Genomic DNA, 15902 nt, shown 5'->3' on the forward strand with positions numbered 1-15902 from the left:
CCATGCAACGGGGATGAGCCCCTTATAAAAGCTTATTCACACACTGACTTGGCAAATGGAGAATTTGTATTGCAATTTGGATGTTGATTGTTGAGAGTAGAGTAGACTCCCGCTGTAGTGGATGAGCCCCTTCGATTGTTGGATTCCTGTCTTTTAGATTCCTAAAGCTTTCCCTAACTGCACAGAGATGCTATCCCTACAGCTCCTGTCTCTAAAATGGCCGCTGAGCTCCGTGCATAGACTTTTATTGCAGGCTTGAGCCCGCCCCTATGCTGCCTCCCGATTGGCTGGGAGAGCCGTTTGCAAGGCATTATGGGGTAGCCTGATGTCAGGTGATATTTTGAAATCCTCCATTTTACATCTAACATGTGGCAGGCGCCAAAATGTAGACGGGTTCCGTCAAAACAAGTTCGGCCGAACCCGGTGAAGTTCGGATTCGCTGCGAACCGAACTTTTCACGATGTTCGGACCGAAACCGGGTTCGGTTGTCCCGGTTCGCTCATCTCTAGTTACAAGGCTTAGAACTTTAGCATCAATTTCTCATATTTTCAAGAAAATTTCAAAAGGCTATTTTTTCAGGTACCAAGTCAGTTCTGAAGTTAGTTTGGGGGCCTTATATATTAGAAAGTCTGCATAAATCAACCCATTTTGAAAACTGCACACCTCAGAGTATTCAAAACAGCATTCAGAAAGTGTTTTAACCCTTTAGGCATTTCAGAGGAATTAAAGCAAACTATCAGGTGACATTTACAAATTTCATTTTTTTTGCCAAAATTCATATGTAATCCATTTTTTTTTGTAACACAGAAGGTTTTTTCCCAAGAAATGCAACTGAATATTTATTGCCCAGATTCTGCACTTTTTAGAAATATCCCACATGTGGCCGTAGTGTGCTAACGGACTGAAGCACCGGCCTCAGAAGCAAAGCAACACCTAGGGGATTTTGGGGCCTCCTTTTTTTAGAATATATTTTAGGCACCATGTCAGGTTTGAAGAGTTCTTGTGCTGCCGATACAGTGAAAACAGAGAAAAAGTTACCCCATTTTGGAAACTGCACCCCTCAAGGAATCTTTCTAGGGGTATAGTTAGCATTTTGACCCTACAGTTGTTTTGCAAAATGTATTTGAATTAGTGTGTGAATATGAAATTTTACATTTTTACAAGGAATAAAGGAGAAAAAGCACCACTACATTTGTAAAGCAATTTCTCTCGATTACGGCAATACCACATATGTGGTAATACGCTCCTGTTTGGACCCACAGCAGGGCTCAGAAGAGAAGGAGCATCATTTGGATTTTGGAGCACGGATTTTGCTGGAATAGTTTTCAGTGCCATGTGCGTTTGCAATGCCCTGGAGGGACCCAAACAGTGGAAACTCCCCAAAAGTGACCCCATTTTGGAAACTGGACCCCTCAAGGAATTTTTTCTAGGGGTGTGATCAATTTTTTAACCCCATAATTTTTTTGCAGAATCTTGTGGATATCTGCCGTGAAAAAGAACGTTTAACATTTTTTCACAACTGCTTTATTCATAGGACAGATTTTTCAGACACAGAGCATGCAAGTGAAGAAAAGCACCTTAACATTTATTGGCCCATTTGTACCGACTTCAGAGATACCCCCAAAGTGGTCCAAATATGTTGTGTGGACACATGGCAGTGCATGGAAGTGAAGGAGAAGCCTTAGGGCATGACCACACGTGGCGGATTTCCTCCGCAACTGTCCGCATCAATGCCGCACAGAATCTGCGTTGCAGATTCTGCTGCGGATCTGCACAAAATGTGCAGTACATTGATGCGGACTAGCTGCTGCGGACTGCGGGAAAAGTGCTTCCCTTCTCCCTATCAGTGCAGGATAGAGAGAAGGGACAGCACTTTCCCTAGTGAAAGTAAACGATTTTCATACTTACCGGCCGTTGTCTTGGTGACGCGTCCCTCTTTCGGCATCCAGCCCGACCTCCCTGGATGACGCGCCAGTCCATGTGACCGCTGCAGCCTGTGCTTGGCCTGTGATTGGCTGCAGCCGTCACTTAGACTCAAACGTCATCCTGGGAGGCCGGACTGGAGACAGACGCAGGGAGTTCTCGGTAAGTATGAACTTATATATTTTTTTACAGATACATGTATATTGAGATCGGTAGTCACTGTCCCGGGTGCAGAAACAGTTACTGCCGATCGCTTAACTCTTTCAGCACCCTGGACAGTGACTATTTACAGACGTCTCCTAGCAACGCTCCCGTCATTACGGGAGCCCCATTGACTTCCTCAGTCTGGCTGTAGACCTAGAAATACATAGGTCCAGCCAGAATGAAGAAATGTCAAGTTACGCTCCGCACCACACATAACATCTGCGGACTTCATTGCGGAATTTCGATTCTCCATTGAAGTGAATGGAGAACTTCCGCAATGAGTCCGCAACCAGTCCGCCACTGCTCCGCAACAGACAGAGCATGCTGCGGACACCACATTCCGCTCCGCAGCCTATGCTCCGCAGCGGAATTGTACGCATCGTGTAAACGAACACTGCTAAATTAAAGTGAAAGTCAATGGAGAAACGGCTCCGCTGCGGATTAACGCTGCGGAGTGTCCGCAGCGGAATTTAAGTGAAATTCCGCCACGTGTGAACGTGCCCTTAGGTTTTCAGGACTCAAGGTTTGCCTGAAACTCTGAGCCCCCATAATGATGGGAAACCCCCAGAAATGACCCCATTTTGATAACTACACCCCTCTAAGAATTTTTCTCGGTGTGCGATTACATTTTTGACCACACATTTTTTTTGCTGAATCTTGTCGAAATCTGGCGTGAAAAAAAATATTTTCAATCTTTTCACCAATGTTTCATTTATAGGACAGATTGTTCAGAGCATGCAAGTGAAGAAAAACACCTCGACATTTATTGGCCCATTTGTACTGAGTTCAGAGGTACCCCCAAAGTGGTCCAAATATGTTGTGTGGGCACATGGCAGTGCCTGGAATTGAAGGAGCAGCCTTAGATATTCAGGGCCCAAGTTTTGCATGATTGGTTCAACGGCCGCATTTGATCTTTGAAGAGACTCTGAGCCCCCATGATGATGGAAAACACCCAGAAATTACCCCATTTCGAATACTACAACCCTCAAGGAATTTATCTAGGGGTGTAATCACTTTTTTGACCGCACAGTTTTTTTGCAGAATCTTGTGGAAATGTGGCGTGAAAAACAACATTTTCAATTTTTTTCACAAATGCTTCGTTAATAGGAAAGATTTTTCAGACACAGCGCATGCAAGTGAAGAAAAGCACCTCAATATTTATCAGGCTATTTTGAGTTTAGAAATACCCCCAACTTGGCCCTAATCTGCTGTTGCTGGACATATGGCAGGGCCAGAAAGTATTGGAACACCACAAGGATTTTGAGGCCTTATTTTACTTGGATGATTTTTGGGCACATGTCATGTTTGCATAGGCCTAAAAAATTGTGCAGATACTACACCATATTACAAATCCTAGATATTCATCTAGGGGTATAATGGGTATTTTTAGTTTTGTTATGGAGGGGATGTTCAATTTTTAAATGGTGAAATGTTTATGGTAAGGCGCTGTAATTGTAAATGAAAGGGACGATAATTATAATTGAAAGGGGCAGATACAAATTTAATTTAGAACTCCAGAGAGGTGTGATATATTTGGAAGCACTCCTTTATACATAGTCCAGGGTCGGTGGGACAGGTGTTACACTGGTATGTCGTGTCTCTTCTTTTGCCTTTTTTGGCACAGACACGACACCTTTTCTGGGGGCGCTTTTTTTTTTCTGTGGACGGCACATCACCAGGAAAGTGCTGCCCTGGAACTATTCTGGGGACATCACTACTTGCAGAAGTAGAACTTTCCCCTACCTCTGCCACATTCCCAAAGAGAAGGGATTTGATTACCTTCTCCTGGTACTCCAGGTATGTCCCCTCCTGACCAGTGCTCCTGTATATTATAAAGGAGTTGTACAATGCCATTTGGACAAAGTACCGCCAATTTTTTGTACCAAATTTTTGATTTCCGCATGGCATTGTACGGCTTGAGCATCTGGTCAGAAAGGTCCACTCCCCCCATGTATTTGTTATAGGCCTGGATGCAGACAGGCCGTGACGTGGTGGTGGGTGTTGCACCATGCACAGGGACAAGGGAGAAGGTGGCGTCATGAAAGGATGTCAGCATTAGGACATCCTTCATGTCCCTGAATTTTAAAAAAAGGACCCCTTCACTATGGAGCGCCCTGCTCTCCCCACGCTGCAGGGGTTGACTGAGAAGGGTTTTTGGGAGCTGTCTCTGGTTTTTGCAGACCGTCCCACACGCCACTCTTTTTTGCTCCGCCAGGAATTTGAACAGGGGTACACTTGTGTACCAGTTGTCTATATACAAGTGGTACCCCTGATTAAACAGTGGGTGCAGGAGGTCCCAGATAATCTTCCCAGTTGTGGTCAGGACAGGTGGACAGTTTGGGGGCTCAATCTGACTGTCCCTTCCCTCATATATTCTAAAAGTATGTGTGTAGCCCGACTCCGACTCACACAACTTATAGATCTTGATGCCATACATGGCACGTTTGTTGGGCAAATACTGCCTGTACTTCACCCTTCCCTTGAAATGGACCAGCCACTCGTCAATGGCAATTTCTCTTCCTGGGGTATAGGACGGTGCAAATGTTTGGGCCAAATGGGAAATAAGAGGTTTAATTTTATAGAGTCTATCGAAATTTGGGTTATTCTGGGGGTGGGGGCACTGGGAATTATCATTGAAATGTAAGAATTTTTGGATTGCCTCAAAACGAGCCCTGGGCATTGTGGTGCGGTATAAGGGGCAGTGGTACAAAATATCCGTGGACCAATAGGCCCTCACCGATGGCTTCTTCATTAGGCCCATATTTAGGACCAATCCCCAGTACTGCAGCATTTCTGCTTTGACGTGGGATGCCACCTGTATGGCCTGGCATAAAAACTTTCGGGGTTGACAGCAATAAATTGTTGAGCGCAAAGGTTTGTTTGCTCAACAATTTTGTCCACAAGGCTGTCCGAAAAAAAGAGCTTGAAAAATTCAATTTCGGACAGCCCTGCTGTCTGAACTTGGACCCCTGCAGCAGCAGTAAAGTCTGGTACTTGGGGGGGTGTAGGACGTTGGGGGCAACCAATTGGGTTCAGGTGCAGGTGTAACCTGAACACTAACCATCCTGCGACTGCGAGGAGGTTCTTCGGTGTCGCTTGAGGAGGACAGAACAAAAGCGGATCCAGCATCACTCGCAGTATCGGTGTCCGATGCGAGCATCTCATACGCCTCCTCTGCAGTAAAGGTTTTGCGGGCCATTTTTATTATTTTTACAAACTGTATATGTATACTAAAGTGCTGTATACAACAAATGTATAATATAACTTTTTTTGTCTTTTTTTTACATAAAACACAAAATACTAACACTAATGTACACTAATATATTTTTTTATTTTTTTTTATTTTATGACACTAACACTGACAAAAAGACTGACTGACTGACTGGCTAAATTTACGCTGACTAACAATGACTAAAGTACACTGACAAAAAGACGATGTCTAACTGACGCTGACTGACAATCACACACTGACTGATGCTAACTGACGCTGATTGACTGATGCACTGATCTAACACTAACGTACGCTAATTTTTTTGTATTTTCTGACACTAAAACTGGCTAACGGTGACTAAACTACACTGACAAAAAGACGATGACTAACTGACGCTGATTGATTGACAAACAGATGGTCTGATACTAAGGGTATGTGCACACGATGAGAGGCTTTTACGTCTGAAAAGACAGACTGTTTTCAGGAGAAAACAGCAGCGTCGTTTCAGATGTAAATGCTGCTCCTCGTATTATGCGAGGCGTCTTTGACGCCTGTAATCTTGAGCTGCTCTTCATTGACTTCAATGAAGAACGGCTCAAATTACGTTGCAAAGAAGTGTCCTGCACTTCTTTGCCGAGGCAGTCAATTTACGCGTCGTAGTTTGACAGCTGTCAAGCGACGACGCGTAAATTACAGGTCGTCAGCACAGTACGTCGGCAAACCCATTCAAATGAATGGGCAGATGTTTGCCGACGTATTGTAGCTCTATTTTCAGACGTAAAACGAGGCATTATACGCCTCGTTTACGTCTGAAAATAGGTCGTGTGAACCCAGCCTAACAGACGGTCTGACGCTGACTAACAGACGGTCTTACACTGACTAAATTGACGCTCACTAACGCTTACGAAACTTTTTTTTAGAGTTTTATGAAAAAAAACTCCCTTCTAGACTGGGAGAGGAAGGGAGGGGGTGATCACAGTTAAAGGCTGTGATGAAGGGGTTAACAGGTGTTTTTTTTTACTTTGTGGTCACTTCTTCTTCTCTCGACGTCCACAGGCTCCGATCTCCTTAACTTCCTGACTCCAACAGGAAATCGGCGCCTGTGACGTCGTTCTTCTAAGGTACTAAGCTCTGATTGGAAAGTCTAACCAATCAGAGCGATCTCCAGAAAGGGACCGCTTTCATTGGACCCTTGTAGTCTGCCGGACATCAGGGCAGACCGACTGTAAAGTTAACCGACGCTGCGGTGTTGCGCTGCGCGGCGGTTAACTTATAAAGTGCAAACGTTACTGCACGTCAAGGTGCGCGAACGAACTGCACACATTGACGTGCATTAATGTCAAGGTGCGGGAAGGGGTTAACTTTCTCGGTGAACGCCGTAAAAAAAATAATATTCCAAATTTCTGTTTTTTGGTCACCTTTTGGTCACCTTAGCTCCCCAAAAACATCGCAGTTACCCCAAAATGGTGCCAATATAAACTACAGCTCACCTCACAAAAAATAATCCATTACATCGCTCAATCGACGTAAAAATAAAAAACTTATGGCTCATAGAATATGGCGACACAAAATATATATATAGTCGTAAAACATGAAAAAAAAAACGGATGAATTTGGTATCGCGGTAATCGCATCCACCCATAGAATAAAGTGAACATGTAGTTTTCACCACATAATGAGCAAAAACGGTACCCCCCAAAATATGGCGCAATCAATGTTTTTTGCTCCTTTCACCCCTCAAACAATTTATTTTCAGTTTGCCAGTACGTTATATGGTACATTAAATGGTGCAATGAAAAACGACACCTTGTCCCGCAAAAAAACAAGCCCTCATATGTCTATGTCGACAAAAAAATCAAAAGGTTATGGCTATTGGTAGACGGTGAGGAAAAAAAACGAAAATTGGCCCTGTCATTAAAGTGTAGCTAAACATTCGACAAACATCTGACATGTCATAGTGACATGTTAGAAGTTTGGATTGGTGGGGATCCGAGCACGGAGACCCCCACCAATCGCTACAATGAAGCAGCTGAAGTGCTCGTGTGAGCGCTCAGCTGCTTTGTGTGTGTTTGGCTTTTTACGGAAATAAATGTATCGGTGTACGGACTCAATACAAAGTCTGTAAGCCCGTACTCCGGTACATCGGCTTTCCGGAAAAATCCGAACAGAAACGAAGCAGCTGTGCGCTCACACGAGTGCTTCAGCTACTTCGTTCTAGCCTCCTCCGTTATTTAGATATTGGTGCCGTTATATTTGGCGCCTGGTATGTAAGTAACCCCCTGAACTGTCAATTGGGCATGTAAATGGCATGGGGGCGTGTTACTTATCTCTGTGACACTGTCCAATCAGCTACAGACAGTATCAGTGGAACCCATGAACGGAACCAAACGGAAACCACAATTGTTTGTCTCCGTTCCACAAGGTTTTTTGCCGGAATCAATAGCGTTTTCGACTATGCTATTGATTCCGCCAAAAAAATGAAAACCTTACGGAACTGAGACAATCGGAAACCATTAGCAACGGAAGCGTTACTATTAAAATCAATGGTAATGTAAATGGAAAGCTATGGTTTGCGTTCATGGGTTCCCCTGATGCAAAGGTCTGACGGAACCCATGAACGGAACCCTGACGCAGATATGAACGAAGCCTAATACCTGCTCAGTTGTTGATGAATTGAGTTATTGCTGGATAGGACTGAATGTCATAAGTTTAAGTATCCACTTAAGACCAGTTATACACTCACACTTAAACTAACATCAGGTCTGGAAGGACGCTCCTGCAGGATGGGCAATACTGTTGTCGTGGCACTCGTATGACGCCCTCAGAGTATCGTGCACGGGTCTAATGTTAGTACAGACGGGAGAGTTGACAACTATGCAAAACATTTCCTATGCTATTCACTCTATATTGTTTGTCAAACATGGGAAACTGCTTGTGCTTTTCTGGTAATGAAGACATGTAAAGCAGGGGGAATTTGGAAGTTTTTTGCAACAGAATGAGGTGCAATAATGGTGGAACGGTTTCTTGAAAAAAAAAATATTGTTTGATGCTTGGGGAAGTGTTTTTTTATTTATTTATTAAAGGGGTATTCCCAACTCAGACATTTATGGCATTTCTACAGGATATGCCATAAATGTCTGATAGATGTGGGTCCTGGCTCGTCTGAGCACATCCCGCTTTGGGAGGTGGCCGTCGGATGCGGCATCCAGACGGAGAACGAATGGATAGATGGCCACGCATGTGTAAGGGTCACTCCATTCACTTCTATGTGATTTAGTCTGGATTCACACGACCATGTTACGTCCATAATGGACGGAACGTATTTCGGCCGGAAGACCCGGACCGAACACACAGCAGGTAGCCGGGCTCCTAGCATCATAGTTATGTACGACGCTGGGAGTCCCTGCCTCACTGCGGGACAACTGTCCCCGTACTGTAATAATGCTTTCAGTACGGGACAGTTGTCCTGCAGCGAGGCAGGGACTCCTAGCATCGTACATAACTATGATGCTAGAAGCCCGGCTCCCTGCTGTGTGTTCGGTCCGGGACTTGCGGCCGAAATACGTTCCGTCCATTACGGACGTATTGTGCTCGTGTGAATCCAGCCTTACGGAGACAGCCAAGAGAGCGGGCTCAGCTGTTTCATTAACTCCCATAGAAAAGAGGAGAACTGGACACACACGTGGCTATCTCTCCATTTATTCACCACCTCACCAGGGAACCCTCATCTACCAGTCTTTTTTTGGCATATCCTCTGGATATGCCATAAATGTCTGAGTTTGGAATAGACCTTTAAGGTCTATTTGAAAATGTGTGCAATTATTTATTTTACTTATAACCAGGTCATAAGTCACTGATAACCAGCTAACAGAGTGGCTGATTTACACTTGCCTTTGAATATTAGCAATCCTCTGGAGTTTGCATCAGGGCATTCAGTGGCATAGTGTGGCTCCTTATCCATTCATTGATATTGCATGATGCCATGAGCATTCAAAAGCCATCTGGAAAAGAAAAAAAAACTTGTTTTTTACAAAGAAAACACAATGAAATGTTTTAATTAACACAACTGAAGGGTATGTTCACAAGTCAATTAACTTGCTGCGTTGACGCTGCAGATTTTCTGTCTGTACAGCATATTACAGTAGCGACAAATGAGATTTATCGAAAAATTCCGCACAGAATACATGCATAAAATCACCTGCGGTCCGTATTGTAAATCTGCAGCATGTCAATTTATGCTGTGGATTTGCTGCGAATTTCCCATTTGAGTTCAATGGGAAAGTCATAATCGGCAACAAATGCCATTGTTTGCAGAATTTGTTGCAATTACAATGCGTGTCCACAGCAAATTCCAGAGGTTAAAAAAATTCAAATAAAGCCTATACTTACCTCTCACGGCACTGCCATAGCAACACGTCCTGGCTGCCCCCTGTGATAACATCTCATCACATGTGCGATCTGCCGCCAATCACATGCTGTAGTGGTCGCCAGGACACAGAGCATCCAGAGGAGCAAGGACACATTGCTCTGGCACAGCTAGGCGAGATGAGTATAGGCTTTTTTTATTCTCGCAGACGCTTTCTGCACCATTTGGTGAGAATATCCGGCCGGAATTCCCTACATGTTCTGGGTCTGATATGCTGCATACGTTTCTTTTTAACATTCCGTGCAGTCACAAGTGGTGTAATTTTTCATAGTGGAAAAATCTGCTGCGTATATTGACACAATTCAATTTCTGTGCAGAATTTTTCCACTGCGGAAATACTTTCCACAGAGTTTTCTGTATGTGATGTGGATTAAAGATGCTGAATTTCATCATAGACTTCAATGATATATGAAAATCTGTACTCACATACGCAACACAAATTCACAACAAATTTGCCACAATATCTGCAAAAGTAATTCCTCTGCGGAATTACTGTTTCGTATTTGTTCACATGCAGAATATTTGTTGCAGAAATTTCTGCAACCACAAATCAGTCCCATACATTTATATACATATCTATGTTCTGGTGCTGTATATGTGTATTGAGCTTTGTTCTGGTGTTGTATATATGTACTGAGCTTTGTTCTGGTGCTGTATATACGTACATAGCTTTGTTCTGGTGCAGTATTTATGTACTGAACTTTGTTCTGGTAATGTATGTGTAAAGGATCTGCCAGGCACAGCTTCGGGGTTAACTCCCATAATTAATCAGTCAGCACCTGAATCTACATCCCTGAGACTGACTCCAGCTTCCACCACTCAGGCTGGCAGGCTTAGGAGTAGTAGAGCCTATCGCAACCTGGCCAGACTCAGCTAGCTCCCGCCCTCGGTCTATTTAAGCCTGCCCTTCCTGTCCCTCGGTGCTTGTGATTATTTTCGTGTGGTTTCCTGGCCCAGCTACAGCTCCTTCTATTTTGATCCTGCTCCATACAGACCCTGGCTTACTGACTACTCTTCTGCTCTTCGTTTGGTACCTCGCACACTCCTGGCTTGACTCGGCTCGTTCACCACTCTGGTTGCTCACGGTGTTGCCGTGGGCAACTGCCCCTTTCCCTTGCTTGTATTCCCTTGTATGTTTGTCGTGTTTGTCGTGCACTTACTGAGCGCAGGGACCGCCGCCCAGTTGTACCCCATCGCCTAGGGCGGGTCGTTGCAAGTAGGCATTTGAAGAGTGGCGCCACTTCCTGGAGGGGGCTAGGCACCAGGTAACGGTCCTTACCGACCACAAGAATCTGGTTTTCCTAGAATCTGCCCGGAGGCTAAAACCGAGACAAGCTCGATGGGCGTTATTTTTTAGCAGATTCAATTTTTTGGTTACCTATAGGGCTGGGTCTAAAAATATTAAGGCTGATGCACTGTCGCGTAGCTTCATGGCCAGCCCTCCTTCGGAGGAAGATCCTGCTTGTATTTTGCCTCCAGGAATAATAATTTCCTCGATCGATTCTGATTTAGTCTCTGAAATTGCTGCTGATTAAGGTTCAGCTCCCGGGAACCTTCCTGAGAACAAGCTGTTTGTTCCCCTGCAATTCCGGCTAAGGGTACTTAGGGAAAATCATGACTCCGCACTATCTGGTCATCCAGGCATCCTGGGTACCAAACACCTCATTACTAGAAACTATTGGTGGTCTGGGTTTCCTAAAGACGTTAAGGCCTACGTCGCCGCTTGTGAGGTTTGTGCTAGGTCCAAGACTCCCAGGTCCCGACCAGCGGGCTTACTGCGTTCGTTGCCCATTCCCCAGAGACCTTGGACACATATCTCCATGGATTTTATCACCGATTTGCCTCCATCCCAAGGCAAGTCGGTGGTGTGGGTGGTAGTAGACCGCTTCAGTAAGATGTGCCACTTTGTGCCCCTCAAGAAACTACCCAACGCCAAGACGTTGACTACCTTGTTTGTCAAACACATCCTGCGTCTCCATGGGGTCCCTGTCAATATTGTTTCGGACAGAGGGGTACAATGTGTTTCATTGTTTTGGAGAGCCTTCTGTATGAAGTTGGAGATTGATCTGTCCTTCTCCTCTGCCTTCCATCCTGAAACCAATGGCCAAACTTAGAGGACTAATCAATCTCTAGAACAATATTTAAGGTGTTTTGTCTCTGACTGTCAATATGATTGGGTCTCATTCATTCCCCTCGCCGAATTTTCCCTTAATAACCGGGTAGGTAATTCGTCAGGGGTCTCCCCCTTTTTCTGTAATTTTGGGTTTAATCCACGGTTCTACTCCGTTTCACCTGGTAGTTCCAACAATCCCGAGGTAGAGGTCGTTCATCGGGAACTGTGCACAGTCTGGGCCCAGGTTCAGAAGAACCTAGAGGCGTCCCAGAGCGTACAAAACACTCAGGCTGATAGAAAACGTTCTGCTAACCCCCTGTTTATGGTCGGGGATCTGGTGTGGTTGTCGTCTAGGAACTTGCGTCTCAAGGTTCCGTCCAAGAAGTTTGCTCCCCTGTTTATTGGGCCGTATAAGGTCATTGAGGTCCTCAATCCTGTCTCCTTCCGGCTGGAGTTACCCCCGTCTTTTCGTACACGACGTGTTTCATGCCTCCCTCCTTAAACGCTGCTCCCCGTCCTTGGCTCCCTCGAGGAGACCTCCTGTTCCCGTCCTCACCCCTGAGGGGGTGGAATTCGAGGTGGCCAAGATTGTGAACAGCAAGATGGTCCAAGGCTCCCTCCAGTACCTGGTCCATTGGAGAGGATACGGGCCCGAGGAGAGGACTTGGGTACCCGCCCGGGATGTTCACGCTGGGGTATTGGTCAGGAGGTTCCACCTGCGTTTCCCCAGTAAGCCAGGTCTACTTAGAAAGGGTCCGGTGGCCCCTCATAAAAGGGGGGGTACTGTAAAGGATCTGCCAGGCACAGCTTCGGGGTTAACTCCCATAATTAATCAGTCAGCACCTGAATCTACATCCCTGAGACTGACTCCAGCTTCCACCACTCAGGCTGGCAGGCTTAGGAGTGGGAGAGCCTATCGCAACCTGGCCAGACTCAGCTAGCTCCCGCCCTCGGTCTATTTAAGCCTGCCCTTCCTGTCCCTCGGTGCTTGTGATTCTTTTCGTGTGGTTTCCTGGCCCAGCTACAGCTCCTTCTATTTTGATCCTGCTCCATACAGACCCTGGCTTACTGACTACTTTTCTGCTCTTCGTTTGGTACCTCGCACACTCCTGGCTTGACTCGGCTCGTTCACCACTCTGGTTGCTCACGGTGTTGCCAAGGGCAACTGCCCCTTTCCCTTGCTTGTATTCCCTTGTATGTTTGTCGTGCACTTACTGAGCGCAGGGACCGCCGCCCAGTTGTACCCCGTCGCCTAGGGCGGGTCGTTGCAAGTAGGCAGGGACAGAGTGGCGGGTAGACTAGGGCTCACTTGTCCATTTCCCTACCCCCCGTCATTACAGTATGTATGTACTGAGCTTGGATCTGGTGCAGTATTTATGTACTGAGCTTGGTTCTAGTGCTGTATCTGTAACGTCTATGACCACGGCCCGTCGTTCTGACTTAAACCTCGACGTCCGTGGCCATGGACATCTTACCTGCGTGCAGCGTTGTCCTCCTGTGAGGCGCCGGCACTCACTTCCGGACATCAAGACTACCTGCGGCGGGCACGCGCACCCGCGCGTGCATGGTCTTAAAGGGCCAGTGCGCACATTTTTAGGGAAGTCTGCAATCTAGCCCAGGATGCCCTGGGATATAAAAAGGGCTCTGCCCTCTTGCCCTTTGCCAGAGCGTTGTTTGTTACCCATAGTTTGTCCTGCTAACGGTCTCCCAGTGTCTTCCTGTATCCCATATCCTGTTTCCGTGATACCCAGTTCTAGTGCAGTGCTGTGCTGTTGCCGTGCTGTGCCACAGTCTACGCTTGATTTGCTACGCCGCACCTGATGTCTTCCCGCCGCCTGGTCCATGACGTGCCTGCTTTGCTACTGTCTACATTGCCTCAGGTATCCTCTCTGAACTATTGAACTATGTACTTTACCTGTTTGGCCAGCTACCATCCCAATACGTGGAACGGCCCAGTGGGTCCACACCCCGCTTCGTGACAGTATGCTCTGGCCATGGACTCCGCTGGTCAATTCAAAGGCATGTCACCCTCCCAAGCCATGCAGGCGGACCTGATGGATCTCCGAGCTAGGCAGGATCAGCTCCTTGTGGCAGTGGACTCTATGGTGCAGCAGCTAGGGACGCTAGTTGCTTCTCTTCCTGCCTCTATGCAAGCCCCTCAAGCCGACCCTTCTGTTACTGCTCCTGGCAGTTCCTGCCTGGATCCTCAGTTCTCGCTGCCATTGCCCTCTCGGTTTGATGGAGACGCCAGTGCATGTCGGGGGTTTCTGAACTAAAGCCACATTCATTTTACCCTGCACTCCCGAGCATTTCCGTTGGACGGAGCCAAGATCGCATTCATCATATCCCTCCTGACTGGCAAGGCCCTGGCATGGGCTAATCCTATCTAGGAACATCAGGGACCCGAGACCCAAGATTTCCAGGGGTTTTCGAGGAGCCAGGGCGAGTCTCATCGGCAGCCACTGCTATCTTCTCCAAGAGTACACCTCCGTGGGCGAGTTTACGATCCAGTTCCGGACTCTGGCTGGAGAGCTATCCTGGAACAATGAGACCTTGGTGGCATCCTTTTGGCATGGCCAGTCGTCCGAGATCAAGGATGAACTGGCCGCTCGAGACCTGCCTCCTGCCTTGGACGACTTGATTCTGCTTGCTACTCGGGTAGACATAAGGCTGAGGGAGAGATCTCACGAGGTTCGTCAGGAGCGTCGGCGTCCTAGACTGGCACCCAACTTCCAGCAACCACTCTTGCCTGCTTCTATTGCTTTGCCCGAGGATCCGATGCAAGTAGACCGACTAAAATTATCAGTCCAGGAGAAACAGCGCAGGCGCACCTCTGGACTTTGCTTATATTGCGGCCTCGCTGGCCATGTTGTGCGTCTGTGCCCTCAGAAACCAAAAACCTGAGCGCCTAGGTTTGGTTGGAGAGACAACCCTCGGGCTGGGTTCACACGACCTATTTTCAGACGTAAACGAGGCGTATTATGCCTCGCTTTACGTCTGAAAATAGGGCTACAATACATCGGCAAACATCTGCCCATTCATTTGAATGGGTTTGCCGACGTACTGTGCAGACGACCTGTCTTTACGCGTCGTCGTTTGACAGCTGTCAAACGACGACGCGTAAAATGACTGCCTCGGCAAAGAAGTGCAGGTCACTTCTTTGCAACGTAATTTGAGCCGTTCTTCATTGAAGTCAATGAAGAGCAGCTCAAGATTACAAACGTCAAAGACGCCTCGCATATTACGAGGAGGAGCTTTTACGTCTGAAACTACGCAGCTGTTTTCTCCTGAAAACATTCTTTCTTTTCAGACGTAAAAGCCTCTCATCGTGTGCACATACCCTGGGCGTCAACACATTGAATCGAGAACTCTCTTCCAAACTATTCATTCCCGTAACCATCATTGCTGGCGAGAGGCCCTATCCAGTCTCTGCCTATGTGGACTCTGGCTCTACAGCCAACTTCATCTGCCAAGACCTTGTGGATCTTCTTCAGTTGCCTACAATCCCGCTTGAAAGGCCGTTGATCGTTGCCTCGGTGGATGAACTGCCATTGCCTGACCCAGTTGTGTCCGTAACCAAGCCGTTTAGACTCCAAGTGGGAGCCCTTCATGCTGAACTCATCTCCCTGTTCATCCTGTCCTAGGCTGTCAACCCTGTGCTGCTGGGTTTGCCTTGGCTCCCTGTCCTGGATTGGAACTCTGGAGAGGTTCTCCAGTGGGGCCCGAAGTGTCTTGACTGCTGTCTGGGCCATATCCAGTCGCCACAGCCTGCCCCTCTTCAGCCATTGACAGAGTTGCATTCTTGTTTCTCCATGTTCCCCGATGTATTCAACAAAAAGGAGGCTGAGACCTTGCCGCCACACAGTGCATATGATTGTCCGATTGACCTGGTTCCTGAATTGTCTCCTCCTCATGGTAGAGTGTACCCTCTCTCCTTGCCAGAGACCCAGTCCATGTCAGCCTAAATTAAGGAGAACCTGGAGAGGGGTTTCATTCATAAATCCTCATCCCCGGCTGGAGCGGGG

At 46.8% G+C, this 15902-nt stretch overlaps 1 protein-coding gene across 9 annotated transcripts in view; it reads right to left on the reverse strand.

The window, feature by feature from the left end:
- Positions 1–15902, reverse strand: part of ADGRL3 (adhesion G protein-coupled receptor L3) — a 2099109-nt gene that overhangs the window by 1979163 nt on the left and 104044 nt on the right. For all 9 annotated transcript variants that reach the window (XM_075863876.1, XM_075863871.1, XM_075863866.1 and 6 more), the window contains exon 2: positions 9230–9339. The gene's annotated coding sequence lies outside the window, so the exon portion shown is untranslated. The remainder of the gene's footprint in view (positions 1–9229; positions 9340–15902) is intronic.

This window comes from Rhinoderma darwinii, chromosome 1 (assembly GCF_050947455.1).
Source record: "Rhinoderma darwinii isolate aRhiDar2 chromosome 1, aRhiDar2.hap1, whole genome shotgun sequence".
Classification (NCBI taxonomy): domain Eukaryota; kingdom Metazoa; phylum Chordata; class Amphibia; order Anura; family Rhinodermatidae; genus Rhinoderma; species Rhinoderma darwinii.